The sequence below is a fragment of the Chrysemys picta genome, chromosome 3, assembly GCF_011386835.1.
Source record: "Chrysemys picta bellii isolate R12L10 chromosome 3, ASM1138683v2, whole genome shotgun sequence".
NCBI lineage: Eukaryota > Metazoa > Chordata > Testudines > Emydidae > Chrysemys > Chrysemys picta.
In genome coordinates, this window is record NC_088793.1 from 83503536 (window position 1) to 83519855 (window position 16320).

The window sequence follows — 16320 nt, forward strand, 5'->3', positions numbered from 1 at the left end:
AGGTTCCCCACATGAACTGACAGACCGCTGTGTCAGCCAGCGCGTGCTCCATTATAATGTCAATGTCATTGTGTTCATTAACATAATTCCGTGTAACAAGCTCATCTTAGAATTAGAAGGTGATTTAAAGTGATCACCATGGCTATTTGGAAAACACAGAGTGAAACAAAGCACAACTCATGTACAAACCTAACAAGGGAAGAGAACTCCCCTTAAAAGCCTCTGTTCCAACTGGGTTTTTACCTGGATATGATTCATAGATGTGTGATTAGGTTAACAAAAGCACTGCAATTATCTTCCATTGCAGTTACTGTAAAATGACTAGATTGCTGCTAATGCTGCTCCTGCTATTGCCAGGAACTGCTCCTTTATCAGGTTGCTGAAATTCAGCAACCTGTGGTCCTTTCACTAATTAATTGCCATCTGAGTTCTTAAGACAACCCGAAACAATAACATTGTGATCAACCGCATTAGCCTAATGACTTGATTTTCAGTTTAGCACTGAGTTAGCTTTAGCTAGTCTATTTGAAAAACTTATTTCTTCTCTTTCCGTAATACCCACAAGAAAACAGTGTTCGGCGCAGGCTCATGCCAGAGTGCTGCTTATAGCCCCAGAAAGTGCCACAAAGAAGGAGCTTTGCATGCTCTTGGGTTTTTTTTTTTAAACTATGCAGTGGACAAATTCGATCCAATGAAAAGACAGGCAACAAATAACATCCTGGAATGTGTAGCAGCTGCTGAGAACACACCGGGTGTAGGGTACACCATGTATGCCACAGCGTATAGCATTCAGTTCCCTGGGAGCTGTATTTCTTATGGTGGGTTTCTCTGTTCATAAGGCCTTTTATTAACAGACCCCTACCGAAACTGATCTTCCTTGATTAGTAATTATGTTGTGTATTATTAGAAGGACATAGTCTTCTTGAAAACATATGAATATATTGTGGCAGGGGTCAATGGACAGAGAAGAAGTGGGGTGTCTGGTGGTTAGATCATGAGCCTGGGACTTGGAGAAACTCAGGTTTCTGTAGAACTGACATATTCTGGGTGAGCTTGGGCAAATCACTCAAGTTTGGTGACTCTGTCTCTGTAAAATGGGGATAACAGTATTTCCCTACCTCCTACTGGTGTTGGGAGGGTAAATACATTAATGACCGTGGGTGCTCGGATGCTAAGGTAATGGGGGGCGTATAGATACCAAAGATAGTAGATCACCCAGTGTAGGTACCAATTTCAAACACCCATGACAACACGCAATGAGCTTGGGCCCAGTTTCCATCGATGTCCGTGGGAGTTTCACCACGGAACTCACTGGGAGCGGGACCAGGCCCCAGGGATACACAGAAAGGGCAATTTTAGATTAAAGCTTAGCAGACTAGATGGTCTGAGCTAGAGGTTCATCAGAATTCCTCCTCAAGCCAGACAGATTGCACACAGCTTCAGCTTTCATTGCATACATTTTGCATAGCTCTAATGAAAAGTGTTCAGGATTTCATTTGAAAAAACAATGCTGACTGTGATGCGGAAGGTGTGTGCTCTGGAGCAGTCTCTCTGGCTGTGGTTTTCAAAGGTGCTTGAGGGGTTTAGGCACTCAGCTCCAACTGAGAGGGAACTGGGTGCCTAACTCTCTTAGTCCCATTTGGAAAATCTTGGCTTCTGTGTCTCCCTCATTCCCCCCGCCGGGGCAGCTCAGCTGAGTTGTTGAAGCGCTTTGCTAAGGCTGGCTTGGAGGAAGGTTGAAAGCTGCTTGCTGCATGAGCACTGCTTGCCAGCTGGTGCCTGAAGTAGCAAGACTACAGATGGATATCCCCATAGAGAAGGCAGTGGGCTCCAAATTAAATGGAATGGGCGGGTATGAGTGTAGGTAAGACAAGGAATAACCTGCACTCTAATGTCTGGGCAAATTATCACCACAAAATTAAATCTAGACTCCCCACAAATACACAAGTAATGCAAATAAATAAATAAGCCACAGCTATAAGCATGGTCTGTGATGTGTATAAGTGCAAATGTTAACTCATCCAAAAGGGCTCTGGGGGGGAAAAAAACAACTTTTTGCCGTAAGAGTAAAAACCTCTGCACAATCCTTAGTCAAACTCCTAAACTAAACCTGCACCTGACTGTGTCAACCATTGCATAATGTGTCCAGCCACTTACTATAATAACTAATCATTATAATAGTTAGCACCTGGGGCCTTAACTGAGATCAGGGCCCATTGTGCTTGACACTGTGCAAACATGGAGTAAGTCAGTCCTTGCCCTGAAGGGCTTATACTCTAAATAGACAAGACAGACAGAGGGTTGGAGGAGAAAATGAGGCACAGTAGTGAAGTGACTAGCTCAAGGTCACCCAGCAGATCAGTGGCAGAGCTGGGAATAGAAGCTGGATCTGTGGCGTCCCAGTCCAGTGCTCTATCCACTAGATGACACTGCATCCCTGGTGATAGAGTGTATCTAACTTACATGAGGATAAAACACATGACCTTGCAGCCCGCAAAAATACCCCAAATAATGAAAACGTTGCCAACACCGCAGGACACAGGATTAATTCAGAAGCGGAACTAACAGCCAGAGGGAAGACACAAACAAGATTGACAAGTAAAAACCACTCTGATCAAAAGCATGACAAATTCTGGCAAGCACGAGAATCCTCTCTCAACAACTCCCCCCCTACAAGAAACACGCTCCCAACTGGCGTGTTCTAACCAAAACCAATACAAGGGCAGCCTTCAGCAGAGAATCTGGTGCAAATCTGTGCACACCTCTGAATGAAATGATTAATGGAGCAACTCCACCATGGAGGAACCATAAAAGATTTCCTGTGGCCTGGCCAAATCTTGCAGGCAATCAATATCATTTGCATATACAATGCATTGTTTCACTACAGCACGAAGTACTAGGCTAACAGGAAACTCGGGAACAGGCCTTCCCTGTGTGCCCTCTCTGAAAGGAAACACACGCCCAGCTTCAATACTGAAAAGTATTTATGTACCTGAGGTGCATTGAGGCTCTGTGAAACCAAACCCGTGGCTTTGATTGTGATTAGAAAAGCAGGAGACGCTCAAGAGGGGACGGCAGGCAGTGAAAACCCAGGTGATCTGCGGGAAAAATGTGCTGAACCACTCAAACGTACTTAGCAAAACCTTCTTGTCTGGGTAGGCTGGGATCCACGTATCTCCTGGTGTAGTGTGTGTTCTCTGACACACATACCACTATTAACCTTAGACCCGCTTCCCAAGCCCCATAACCCTCCCCCAGAATCACCTTTCATGATGATCTTCTATTATGATCTACCTAGTGTAGGTTTTTCTAAAGAGGCCAACACACACCAAGACCATTCAGACTTGCATTGGTTTGTCCTTTGTGGCCCCTGCCCTTAGCTATTCCCAGCTGCAGCTGCTTTTTCTTCTTTACTTCCTTCCAATTCTTTCTCTTGGTATTTAGGGGAGGCTTTTGCAAAAGGGTGGGATTTACACTGTGCTTTACAGTAGTCAGGCCTGGAGTCATTCTAAGCTCTCCAAAGACATGGTGCCTTATACACCACTTAGCCAGCATAGAGAGGCATTAGTATAAATGGGAATGAGGTCCATGGGCTCCCTGCCTTCTTGCCGTTGAGCTATCATGTACTCTATTCACCTGAGTCAGACAAGGGTGTCTTGTGAAGTGGTTTGAACAGGGCTGTATTCATGGAGAGCACTGCACAAACAGAGTACACAGGGTACTAATGGAAAGTGGGGCAACGTAGGGAAGAGTCCAGTGACAGCCAGAGGGAAATGGATTGTCACAAGGCAGCCCTATATTCTCCTATCAGGGATAGCTCATTATAGGGGTGTCCTCTCGTTTTTATAGTAGGCTAGAGCCGTGTTTCTCAACTGTTTTGGTACCAGGGATGGGCTTACTGCCTTCCTAAACTGTGTCAGGGAGATCTCAGGGACTGGTGCCAGTCCACGGACCGATCGTTGAGAAACACTGAGCTAGAATTTGCTCCTGGGTGACACAGCCATGGTACTCCATTGAATGTACTGGATTTACTCCTCACTGACATCAGAGTAAATGACAGGAGAATCAGGCCCTATATAAGCAAAAGAGTCACAGCACGTGACACCGAAATGCAGACGTGCCGGGGGTGGAAAGTGGCAGGTGTTGAGCAGTGCACAGCAAGACTAGACTCTAGTTTAGGACCAGAGGTGAAGAATCCCTTACCCAGGCGAAAAAGGAGGGGGAATTTACAGTAGGTAAAAAGAATTTAAATTTGGCCAGCAGTCAAGCAGGCAGGAATTAATACCCTGCCCCTTGTACCTCCAATATCACAGTGCTGCCCTAAAAACCATATTGACACTTTGGTTCAGTAAGGTCTTGCTCCCGCCAACCTTTTACTCCTGCAAGTAGGCCCCACTGATGTCAATGGGACTGCACATGCATGTAAGTGTTTGCAGGACTGGGCCCTAAAAGGGAAGAGTGCCACATAGTCAATAACCAGGCGCCACTCCAAGGTGGAAGAGAAAAACTAGGCAAATATCAGGAACGTGGCAATATCTTAGTGTGCCAGGGCGCTGTTTTTTTAAAATAAACCATACCAAGGGATACGTATTTACATGCACTAGCCCCTCTTAGAGGCACAGGCAATTTGTGCAGGTAACTCCCATTACCGTTAAGGGAAGCCATTCACATAAATCCCGCACACATTAATGGCCGACGAGCCCCCTTTGTGTAGGATTTCGTGTTGCTGCATTTAGCAAGCGCAGTGTAAATGTGGCTAACTTAATATGCAAATACATTCAAATATTTTCTGAGCCATAAGAGATAGTTACCAGGCACATCTCTCATTCATCGTTTATAGGGAAATAGATGGAGGCTGACAGATGAAATCAGGAGATAAATGTTATGAATATATTTTTTCTGTTGCAATGGGGAAAAGGACATAGAGTCTCTGCCTGTACATAAATAATGATAATAAATAGAGTTTCTCTCAGATGATCTGTCTTCTGTTTAGTTCATTTTGTGTGTCCTGGGTATCCACCTCCAAATCCTTGTTTCTTGCATTGCCGTTCTGTCTTGGTTAAACTGGGCTCCCTCCGACCCACCCCCTGGGCAGCAGAATAATGCTCTGTAATTTCAACGGGTTACTCATTCAGGGTCTCTTTGGTAACTTGGCAGCTTCCCAACTTGCATGAATGAAGTGGGCCTGCCTTGGAAAGATGGGTCACCCCTCTTTAACCCTTTGGTTTCCTGACACCAAAAGCCAAGTATATTCGATAATGGCCTTTGGAGTCGGGGGGGGGGGGAGGGGAAAGACAATAAAAAACTAGCTCACTCTTACATTTTTCTTCTGGGATTGTTTGAGAGGGCACCAATGGGACAGTATCAGAATAAAGTCAATGGTGCTGCATAGCAGAAGAAAACCAATTTTTGCACCAAGGAAACTTTTAAAATGTATTGGACAGCGAATTAACACATCGCCTTAAACCCCTCAAGTCACTCAGGCAATAGGTGTGACTGAAAGATACCTTACACAGAAGTGTATCCTCCAAAGGGCACTGAGCTGTTCATTATTTTCCTTTCACACCAACATGTCCCACTACATTTGTACTTAGTTCATTGGTTTACTCTTTGCTATATTCCTCTCTCTATTTAGGCAAAGTCCTAAATAATAACCATTCCACAGGTTTAGGGTGGGTTTTTTTTTAACCCACCCTAGGAATTTCAAGAGAGAACTACATCCCTGTTACCGAATTCAGTAGGATGGTTCAAATAAATCTATAATAAGGATCTCATTATTTATTACATTCTCTGGAACCCCACTGCTTTCATACCTGTTAAATTCTCAAACTTGTGGGGAGACTCTGAACTCCTTCCAGGGATGTTCACGCCCAGTCTGCCTGTATAGACAGGGGAGAGAGGGACTAGGAGAAGAACTAAATAATCATACTTTCCACCTGCACAAGCCTTTTTTCAGTGGAGGTTCTCCAAGAACTTTACAGACGATACATGCTTTTTTGTTTGGTGCTTAACTAAACCAGAAACCCAGTCCAGCATACTCAGGAATGAAGACTTAATATTCAACAATTCAGTCCTAATTTGCTCAGATACAAATGGAGATCATCAGCAAAGAAGAAAATATTGACCAGATGCTCGGTCTCCAAACTATAATTCCATCATGCTACATTGCCCCTGCAATTTCTCCCTAGTTATCAGTCCCATGCCCCCTTTCCCTCCTTTGACAACTGCTTCCCATTTAAAACAAAAAAAAAACCCTCTTTATTATTAGGCCCAAGTATTATTTCTGGTGAAATTGGAGGAACCCTCCTCCAGGATTTCTCTCTCTCTCTCCTGTTTCTCTCTTTTTTATTTCTATGTATATGTTCCCAGTGCCTCTCCTAAGTGCACCAGCATTTGTAAACTTATGTTTAAATTTCATAAATGAAGCCGTTTTATAAAACATCCAAAAAAACCCAGTTGCTTTATTACATTTCTGTCATCCTTTGGCTCCTTTCTTCCCCTCCTGAAAGATGCTTAGCTACTAAGGCGTTGGGTGCAGTACAAATACATTAGTCAGAGTGGATAAAATGTGCTTATGATGAGCCAAATTACCGTGCCTCTCCCCCCCACCCCCCACCCCACGTGCACACACTTTGGGTGCCTGTAAAACCCTGTGGGTATTTAGACACTAGCAGGTTGGTTGGGAGGTTGCCTTTCTGGGAGTGGAACACAGACTCAATGGTCCCATCAGTGTGTTACAGGTAGGTCAGGAAACGTGGGTATGGATGCTGCCTGTGAACATGTGAATTTCTCAGGTGGTTAGCCCAGCTTTACATTTATACAGGTATATGAATCAAACCAAAACTCTTTCAGAAAAATGCTAGTGTATATAGAAATTTCTACAATGTTCTGCCCTATCCTCTTAGCCTCTCAAAACTCAGGCTGTGACAGACTCTGGTGAGACTGCAATTGAATTACATCCCATATCTAATTACTGAGGTAATTTCAAAGAGGAAAGGGAGATTTCATATCAAGGGGACCCGGGGGGGGGTCGGGGGTCTGTCTTGAGGTTAAGGCACCACTAAGGACAGCTAGGCTCCATTCCCAGCTCTGCTACAGCCATCCTGAGGGAGCTTGGACAAGTCACATTCTCACATTCTCCCCAGCTATAAAATGGGAATAACACCACATGGTTTCTTGTCTCTTTATGCTGTAAGTTATTGGAGAGAGTTCCTCATTCAAACTACAGCCTAGCAAAATGGGTCCCTAATCTTGGTGGGAGCCCCCAGACAACTATTAATAATAAATCCAACTGTGGAACTGCACAGGGTCCTTGGCCTGGAATCTCACACGTCTTAGGGGAGTTGTTTGCCCTGTTTGAAGAATGACATAATGGGGTTATGTGAGGGGGATGGTCTTTCAAGGACTTCATGTCACCAGGGATTTCCCCAGCATTGTTGGAAGTTGTCTCTCTCATTATGTAGAGTGGGGTGAAAGGGAGAGGTTGGGGGGGAGGTGGAGTGGGAGTGCAGCATAAAGCCCCTCTTGAAAACTGTTGTTGCCAAGCCAACCTGATCTTTTAAATGGAAATATCAGGGAGGCATTTCCCTCCAGGGCCCTGTCTTGCTAAAACACCTTCACTTTTCAAAAGCTAGAAGAAATATATGCTTCAGCATGAGGGAGCTCTTCCTCGCCTCTCTCTGCAGGGGCTGTTCAATCAGCATAGTCTTTCCTGGAGGTATTTGGAAACCCTGTAGAATGCTCTCTGGGATGCATTGTTAGAGACTTGCCTCTCCCTGCGGCATCAGGTACCAGCCACTGCTGCAAGTGGGATTCTGATGGAACAGTCACGTGATCTAGCAAAGCCTGTGTTTTTCTCTCTCTTTCATCAAGTGCACCACACCTGAAGTGGCAGGAGAATGTCCTCATTAACAAATTGCATTGCTAGAATGAAACCTTAATATGCAGAATTAAAAGCCCTGGTTGCAGCTTGAGCTTGCCCAAGACCTTCCTTCATCTCTGGTGCAGAGGTTAAGCTCTCAGTTAATTAACAAACCACCCTTGGACATCTTGCCAAGAGCAATTGTGAAAATAAATACGTTAATGACGAGTTAACCTATTAAAAACAGAGGGAGTCCAACAGAAATATCTATTGGGGAAAAAAGGGAAGTTTATTGTACACTGCCTCACCTCACAGGTTACATTCTGCACTGCTCTGCTCAGTCTATTGATGCACAGGCAAAAACACAGAGAATCAGGCAAGTGCTAGGAAAATGTATGTGCACAATGCACAAATAGAGCATCTCTATCACTTTGAGTTACAGACTCTCCCTCAGCTAGGGTGACCAAACAGCAAGTGTGAAAAATCGGGACAGGGGTGGGGAGTAATAGGCACCAATAGAAGACAAAGCCCCCAAAAATCAGGACTGTCCCTATAAAATCGGGACATCTGGTCACCCTACCCTCAGCAGAAAGTACCCCCACAAACACACAATTCACACCTGAGGAGCAATTCAAAGAGGAAAGTAGCTGGTTTTTACAAACAACTTGTCTTGCTTGAGATCACAAATGATGTCAACTAGTGTTATGTCACACTCAGGTGACATGCTAGTTCTTGTGCTGCATCTCAGTGTATCTTAAATTAACCCCTGGTGTTTAATAAAGCTACACTTCTGTCACAGTTGCCTTCACCATCTGTGTAGCTCATGCTCAGACATACTTGTTTTACATAGACACCTGCTCAACCTTAAATATAGCATCAATACCAAGAAGGATATGCTGAGAAAGTGTGCACATGATGCAACAGGTTGAGACGAGCATGTTGACCAGCACACATACAATGTATGTAAAGGTACATATGTGGGTATGTAATTATCCTCTGCAGAGGATAAATTTAACACTAGGATTTAAAATAAAATAGTTTATAGTTCTGAACCTGCAGGTTTAATTTTATTCGTGTGAGTAGTCCCACTGAACTCAATGAAACACCACTGGGAGTATTTGTGTGAGTAGAGGTAAGGATGCATGTATGTGTTTGCAGGATCGGAACCAAAATGTGTGTCTCCCTAAATGGTTCATTAAGCAGACAGTCTAATGTTCCCTGGGTCATTTAAAATGCTGGAGAAACAAGGGCCAGGTTCTTGGTCCCAGCCCTGGCAGTGTTGCTCTGCTCCAGCACCTTGAAGTGGTTGAAAAGTTGCCCCAGCAGGTGTGGGGAGGATTTCCCCTGGGAGAAGGAAATAACCTGCTTCTACACCCTCCACATAGGGGTTGTGTGGGAATAGGACAAAGTGAAGAACACCTCAGCCAGCATCACAGTCCCTCTAGAACCACCACAGCTGATGTCATTTCAAGCAGCACTAATTTCAGCTGCTCTAAGTTACACCAGCCCAGGATCACTGGCATGGAAAAGTGGCTTAGAGGCACTTTCCCCTCCCTACTCCAAACTCCCCTGAGCTGGGCCAAATTTACTGTCAGCCCAGCTGAGGCTCTGGCCTCTGATGTTTAGACAATCTCTAATATAAAGAACACCAGGCTTCTTTCCTTCAGCTCCTGTTGGATTCCAGCCTTGCAAACCAGAAGGCAATTTTTCATAAGGCAACACCTTAAAACAAATATATTCCAGAAATACTTTCTCATTCAAGGTGAGATTGGCATGTCTCCCATTGTACAAATAAACACTACTAATTATTGTTCCTTCACGGTGAAACCCAGGGTAGCAGTCACCTGCTAAATATGGTCACTAGTTCTAATGGCCAGCAAGATGATTTCCATCCCAGATTTCCTTCACATTGGGATCAGTACTAACTCTTCCCTCCACCCACTATACAGCTGGGGCACGGGGGAAGAGGACCCTAGGGGAAAGGCTCTATTTCTTCTTACTAACACCTCCCCCTTTTTACAATGTAACACTCTGAAGATGTGATACTGCTGAAAATACCAGTATAGACAGGCCTGATCTAATGGAAACCAATGGAAAGACCTTCACTGACTTCAGTGGGATTTGGATCAGGCCCACCAAGCCTAAGGATTTTGCTTCTTCAAATTTTTCCTTATAACCCGGTTTTTCCAAACATTCTCGTTCTCACCAAACAATTTCCTGACACACCTCGCCAGCACTCTGCCTGACCTGGCCTGTGTCCATGGGGTTTGTTTTTATTTGCCTCATTTATCTCTGCTGCCAGTAGTTTGGGGCACAGAATGCATCACCCTCTCTGGTTTGTACATGCCATGTACATGTTTTGTATGTATAGGGAATAACAACATAACTCTGTTAGTTAGCTGGAGTGGAGTAAGGGCCTTCCTTAACAGGGAAGAATTCCTACTTAGTCCTTACTGGGAAGACATTGGCCTTCTGTGCAAGGACAAGAACAAATAATAGAAATAATCACTTGAAGTAATAGATCATTTCTCTCTTGAGCCCTCTCCCTTCAGCGGCCCCATGCTACAGTGAGACTTAGGGGATGTCTACACTGCAGTTAGACACCTGCGGCTGGCCCGTGTCAGCTGACTCAGACTCGCAGGGCTCGGGCTAAAGGGCTGTTTAATTGAGGTTCAGACGTTCTGGCTAGAGCTGGAGTCCGGGCTCTAGGACTCTGTGAGGGGGGAGTTGTCCCAAAGCTTGGGCTCCAGCCCAAGCCAGAACATCTACACCACAATGAAACAGCCCTGCGAGCCCACGTCAGCTGGCCCGGACCAGCCGCGGGTGTCTAACCGCAGTGTAGGCGTTAGAGATATGAACAATAGCACTGAGCCCAAAGGCCAGCCTGTGAGTGTGCCTTTCAGGGGAGGTCCCAAGGAACTTTCTCTCCCATTTGTATGGCCTACAAAGGCCAAGGAGAACACAGGCACTGTTCCCTCCATGCTCTCCTAGAGGCACATAGCATCCCAAAGCATGTGGAGGAAGTCAAGGGGGCAGCACCATGGCTATTTCCACCATTTGCAGTGGTCCACAGAGCAAGTGTATATTGCAGTTCTCCCTGCAGGGATGCAAGCGCAAGGTGCACTCCAGCGGCATGCTGTGGGGCTCAGAGAGGCAGCTGGAGGGGTGCAACTCGGCACAGGACTGCACCTTAAAGATACAATTGAGCCCAAAGAGATGGCTGGGGTAAATAAAGGTTTGCAGGTTCAGGTTTGCAAAGAGCCCCAGATGCACGGAGTATCGGAATGATATCGGGACATCCTGCTTTTCTACTCACTGCCTCGAGATTGTGATGTTATTGCCTGTGACAGAATAACATACTTTAACAGCTGGAAGTCTTGTCACCAGTCTACTCTTGCCCTAGCATCCTCCTGCTGTCTCATTGTTGAGATGCATTGAAACGCGCAGTGAAGAGACAGTGGCACAGAGTTAGGGTGGGAACTCAGAGGAGAACAAAGCTGTACTGCAGCAGCAAAGGCTCCACTACGGAACACGAAATTAAAAAAAAAATTCTTGCCCTTGATTAAAGAATAAGTAGCGAGTGGCTACGCTTTGGCGACTTTTCATTTCGTTTTGTTGTGAATATGCTCTTTTGAGAGCTAAGCTGCAGCCTCTTGCGAGGGTAGCCCCTGACTGCTGCCCCGTACATAGCTGTCAGTATGCCTGACGGACAGTGCAGGCTCTCAGTGTCCCAGGGCTGCAATCCAAAGAACAGTCTCTTTATACTGAGTTGCAGGGTGAAATCCAGGGGCGCCTGAGTAAGCAAGGCTTTCAGATGCAGTGTACACAAGTTGTTTGTGGCACACCCACTCAACACCCCACTTTCTAACTTCACCTCAAACAGACTAGCATCAGTCAGGGAGGGGGGTGGTTAATACATTACATTATAGAAAGAAAAAAAATACATGGCAAAATTAAATTGCATATTCTTAAAGTTCTAGGGATGACATCTGAAATGTACTGTAACTCTATAACCTGGTACTGTCCATTTTTAGTAGAAACAAGTACATTTTGTGGCAAACACAGAGCTCTGGGGATGTCTGAGAAAAATATCTCTCTGCAGTGTCTTCTTTATCGGCAATGTGGTCACTCATTCATTCATACGTTATCAGCTGCTGTTGGATTTCAGGATGTGGCCAGGTCTTTCAAACTTAAAAATCAACTATTTATACTAATTCTTTTCTGCATAGTGTCCACCATTGTATTAAGAGTGCTCTGGTTACACCATTTCAAATAGGTCTATGAAAAAAAATAGCAAATCTATCCAGCAGCCCCCTTTGGACAAGACTGCATCACCACAGACTTTAACAATGGGTTTGTCCCAAGAGTTTTTGATCGAGCCCAAGAAGTGAGGGGTTTTGCTATTGTTCCCCAGAAGTGTAAGTTAAACAGCACCCAGCAGTGGAATTCTTTCTGGCGCAAAGTGTGGCTTGCATTGACTTAATAACTGTGTTTCTTTTTTTTATTGTACAGGAAAAATCAATGTGAGATCTTAGTTACAAAAAGTCACCTGTGGCCAGATAGGACTGGAAGCTACTGAGTCTAAACAAGATCTCTAAAACGGGACATTCAGAACTAAACGGCAGATCCTCAGCTGGTGTAAACTGAGATAGGTTCTTTGAAGTCAATGGAGCTATACAAATTTATACAAGCTGTTGACTGGTTCTAAATGTTTAATCTGAACGGAAGAGTGTCAGCACAGCATTTCTGAAGAAGCTGTAAGTATTATCAGAACACAAAGGTAAGTTTTAGGATACAGTCTGGTGGACACAAACAATTATACATCTTCCAGATATTGCTACCTAACCCCTCTTTAAGTCTATTTTTCATTATTCTCTGTGTTAGGCAACCTTAAATACCCATAGTCTATACTTGGTCAAAATGTCTCCAGAACATTCTTAAAATAAAATACAGAATTAAAATCAAAATCCCCCCCCCCCTCCAAACAGACAAGTTAGCATGTGTTCCTTCTGCAGCTTTCTACACTGGCTTTGGATTCCTGGAACTTGCCTCATCCATACTGAAAACCCCAATGCTATTTCGTTGTAACAAATTAGCAGTTTTACATAAACCCCAAGCAAAGCAAATGGCATTCATAGCCTCTTTCATTTGTGAACTCTGGAGAAAGAAACAACTTCCAGCTATGTCAATTGTTAAATTACTCACTGAGCAGGTGGGACTGCACCCTCTGTAAAGGATTCGCTCTTTGTAGACTGGACGGAGTGATGGCGTGTGAAGTTAAGGGACACATTTGTAGGGCTAGCAGGAGTTGCACACACCCGTCACCCAGGTGATGTATGTCTACTTAATCAAGAAATTATTTGCGCCTGTTGTACCAATAATCAAGCCTATCTTTAAAACATCTGAAAAGACAAATCAACTAAGCTAAAGTGTCCTCTTTTGCATCCTTTGTAAGTTAGATGCCTCCTATCCTTAAAGGTAAAACCAGCACATAAAAATACTGCCTCTGGCAATTGTCAGTTAAGGATCCTAAGGATTAAATCCAACTTAATACATGATTTGGAGGTATTAAAAAGATCATTTTTTAGATTGATTGCCTAAGGATCTACATTAAAAAACAAAATCCATGCTGTAAATACTGCTGCCCGCTATTCATGTTTCAAGGTAAGGAGCTTTTAAAAATGGAAGAGACATGCACCTGGCAAGGAAAGGAAAGAAAACCACTTTGATTTACATTTGAAAAAAGCAGGAAGACACGACTCTACATATTCAAAGAAATAGTTTAAATAGAGAAGCAGTTACACTCATGGACTAGCAGACACGCAGACACAGACAAAACCTGCTGAATACACTGATATCCTGCACCTTTCTTTATTAAACTGTTCCTGAAAACACACTATTAGTAGCATGACTAAGTTAAGGTGTGGTTCAGTGTACATAGTAATCGTACAGCAGAGTCACTGTATGCATGTACCACATACATACAGTATGCAATTTAGGATTGCTAAAGTTATCATCTAGCAGTGCATACAACAGAATGACAGCTGCTTAAAACCGGGCTCAACAACAAAAACGAGGCACAGAAGAAGCATGCATTCCCCTTACCTATTGCTTATGTTAAAACACTGATCAGTGTCTTACAGAGACCAGGTATTTCGACCTAACGGGCATATGACTTTCAGCACATGCACCCAGACTATTGCAAAAGCCATCTTCTCCCTGTCTGTTAGCACACTGTAAGTCTCCAGCAGCTCAGCTCTCCAGCTGCAAACATCTCATTAGACTAATGCATTCAGCACAGGCAGAAAACTCGATTTACCATAGCTACAGCAATGAATTTCCATTACGATGACAGCTTCAACCACATCATGTCCGGAAAACCAGCCAACCACTGCCTTTTAAAGAACACACACATTTTACACGCAGAAAATGAGGCCTGTGTGTTGTTTCCTTTCTCTTAGCAGCTAAACTAAGAAAAAAAAATCCATTTATTTATTTATTTATTTAAAATCCATACAAACGGAAAGGTAATGGCACTTTCACTTTTTTAATAATAATGTCTCTGGCAATAACATTAATCATATTATGATGATCAGAATGGGTGTTTGCAACATTTCTGTTTTAACTACCCTCCTCTGTTGCCATAGAAACCAGACTGTATCATCATCTCTTTGTCCCAATCATGCGGCAATGTGGTCCAATATTGAGCTTACACGATACCACAAACCTGAAGGATGAGTTGTTTGACTTTTGGTAATTAAAACAGAGATCAATGATTTGGTGCTGCAGATATTTCAGTTAATGATGCTACGTGCACGGGAATAGCTTTATACACACACACACACACACACACACACACACACACATCTAGAGTGTGGAGAATAGCTGTTCAATACTATAGAGACGCACAGAAAACTATATTCACAGTACATGAAAATATTGGGTTATGATCAGCATAACATTGTACTTTGTCAGGATAAGGGAGTTGCTTTTCAGGGCATTTGGATTGTAAACGCTTTCAAGAAGGAACCGCATCCTTGTTTATTTTGCACGGCATTGAACACAATGGTGCTCAAAAAAACCCCTGTAATAAATACAATAAATAATTATCATAATCCCATCACGCTCCATTGCCTTGTCTGTGCTAGATAACATTATACTAGTAAAGGGGCTGTTTGGTTGTTTAAAAGTGTTGCAAAGCTCCCTACTGTCCACTTCACATACTTGCATACATTGCTACTAAGTATTTATTACAAGCCAAAATGTACTGCTTACCAATATTAGGGCTATTCATGTGAATGCGTCTGTGGGTACATGTGATGAGCTTGATTGTGGTCTCACTTATACTGGTTTCACACTGGGGTAACTTCACTGATTTCAGTGAAGTCACTTCTGATTTACAACTGCGTACACTGAGATCAGAATTGAACCCAATATATTTACGAAGCAACGGATAGAAAGAGAAAAAAAAACAAGAAAAATTCCACTCGTACGAGTAAAAGCAGGAGGCCTAAGTCTTGACGCTTGATGTTCATGCATGACATGTTAGCGAAACAGGACTCTTTTTTTTAAAGAGTTGGCTAGAATTGCATTCATCTGACATACAGCTATTAATCAACGATCTGCAGGTAAGATGAGACATTTCAACCCACACCACTAATTCCCTGCATGAAGAATTGTGTGTGATATTAGTATTAGTGTGATTAGTATGGTATTTTTTCCTTATTTGTTTAAAAATATACTTCCAGAAACCTTGGTATCTCAAAAAAAAAAAAAAAAAAAAAAACGGGGAGGGAAGAGATTGCGTATTGACGAGGCTGTTAAGCCCAACAGATGCAATGCTGCATTTCTTGCCCATATTGCTGAAGTCAACAGGAGTTCTGCGTGTAAGGAGTGTCATCAGACAAATCTGACCTACCTTTCTCCCTCCCATATATTTGTTTATGAAGCCCATGTGATTTACATGTGTGTGTGTGTATATGTGTTTAACAAGAGTAAAGCCAAGTTCCTCTCAGCTAAGTGTTTATGGCAGCTGGGGATCAGGTCCTAAATTTACTTTTTTCTCTCTGCTATTTGAAAAAGAGCAAAAGCAAAGGCAGTACACACCTGAGTACCCCTACAGTTAAAAAACAAAAACAAAACAAGGGAAAACTGATAACCTATGCAGATTTCAATTTCAAGTTTCCAATAGTTTAAACAATAACAATTATTAGTGATCAAAAAATATCTTGACCGGGTCTTTTTAAAGACCCTTCCTTTTCTTCTAATCTGTTAAAATTTTGAAGCATGAATCTCAGACATCCCTGTCTTTTTACATTTTCCTCAGCAAATGTGTTGTCGTGGCTTGTCATGTCCAGTTATGTCAATCATGTCATATGATGTTACCAATGCGATCTAACATGAGCAGTTGACACAGCTGCACAGCACCAAGACATCAGCCTGGACTGTTTGTTTGTTTT

The 16320-nt window shown here is 43.3% G+C and overlaps 1 protein-coding gene across 4 annotated transcripts in view; it reads right to left on the reverse strand.

Moving 5' to 3' along the window:
* SCML4 (Scm polycomb group protein like 4) overlaps positions 1-16320 on the reverse strand; it is a 125298-nt gene that overhangs the window by 97084 nt on the left and 11894 nt on the right. The window contains exon 1 of one of the 4 annotated variants that reach the window (XM_042857669.2): positions 13967-14097. The exons of 1 other annotated variant lie outside the window; for it this stretch is intronic. The gene's annotated coding sequence lies outside the window, so the exon portion shown is untranslated. Of the gene's footprint in view, positions 1-13966; positions 14147-16320 lie in introns of those variants that run through there. 2 more of the 4 variants (XM_005287670.5, XM_008164914.4) reach the window with 2 other exon arrangements.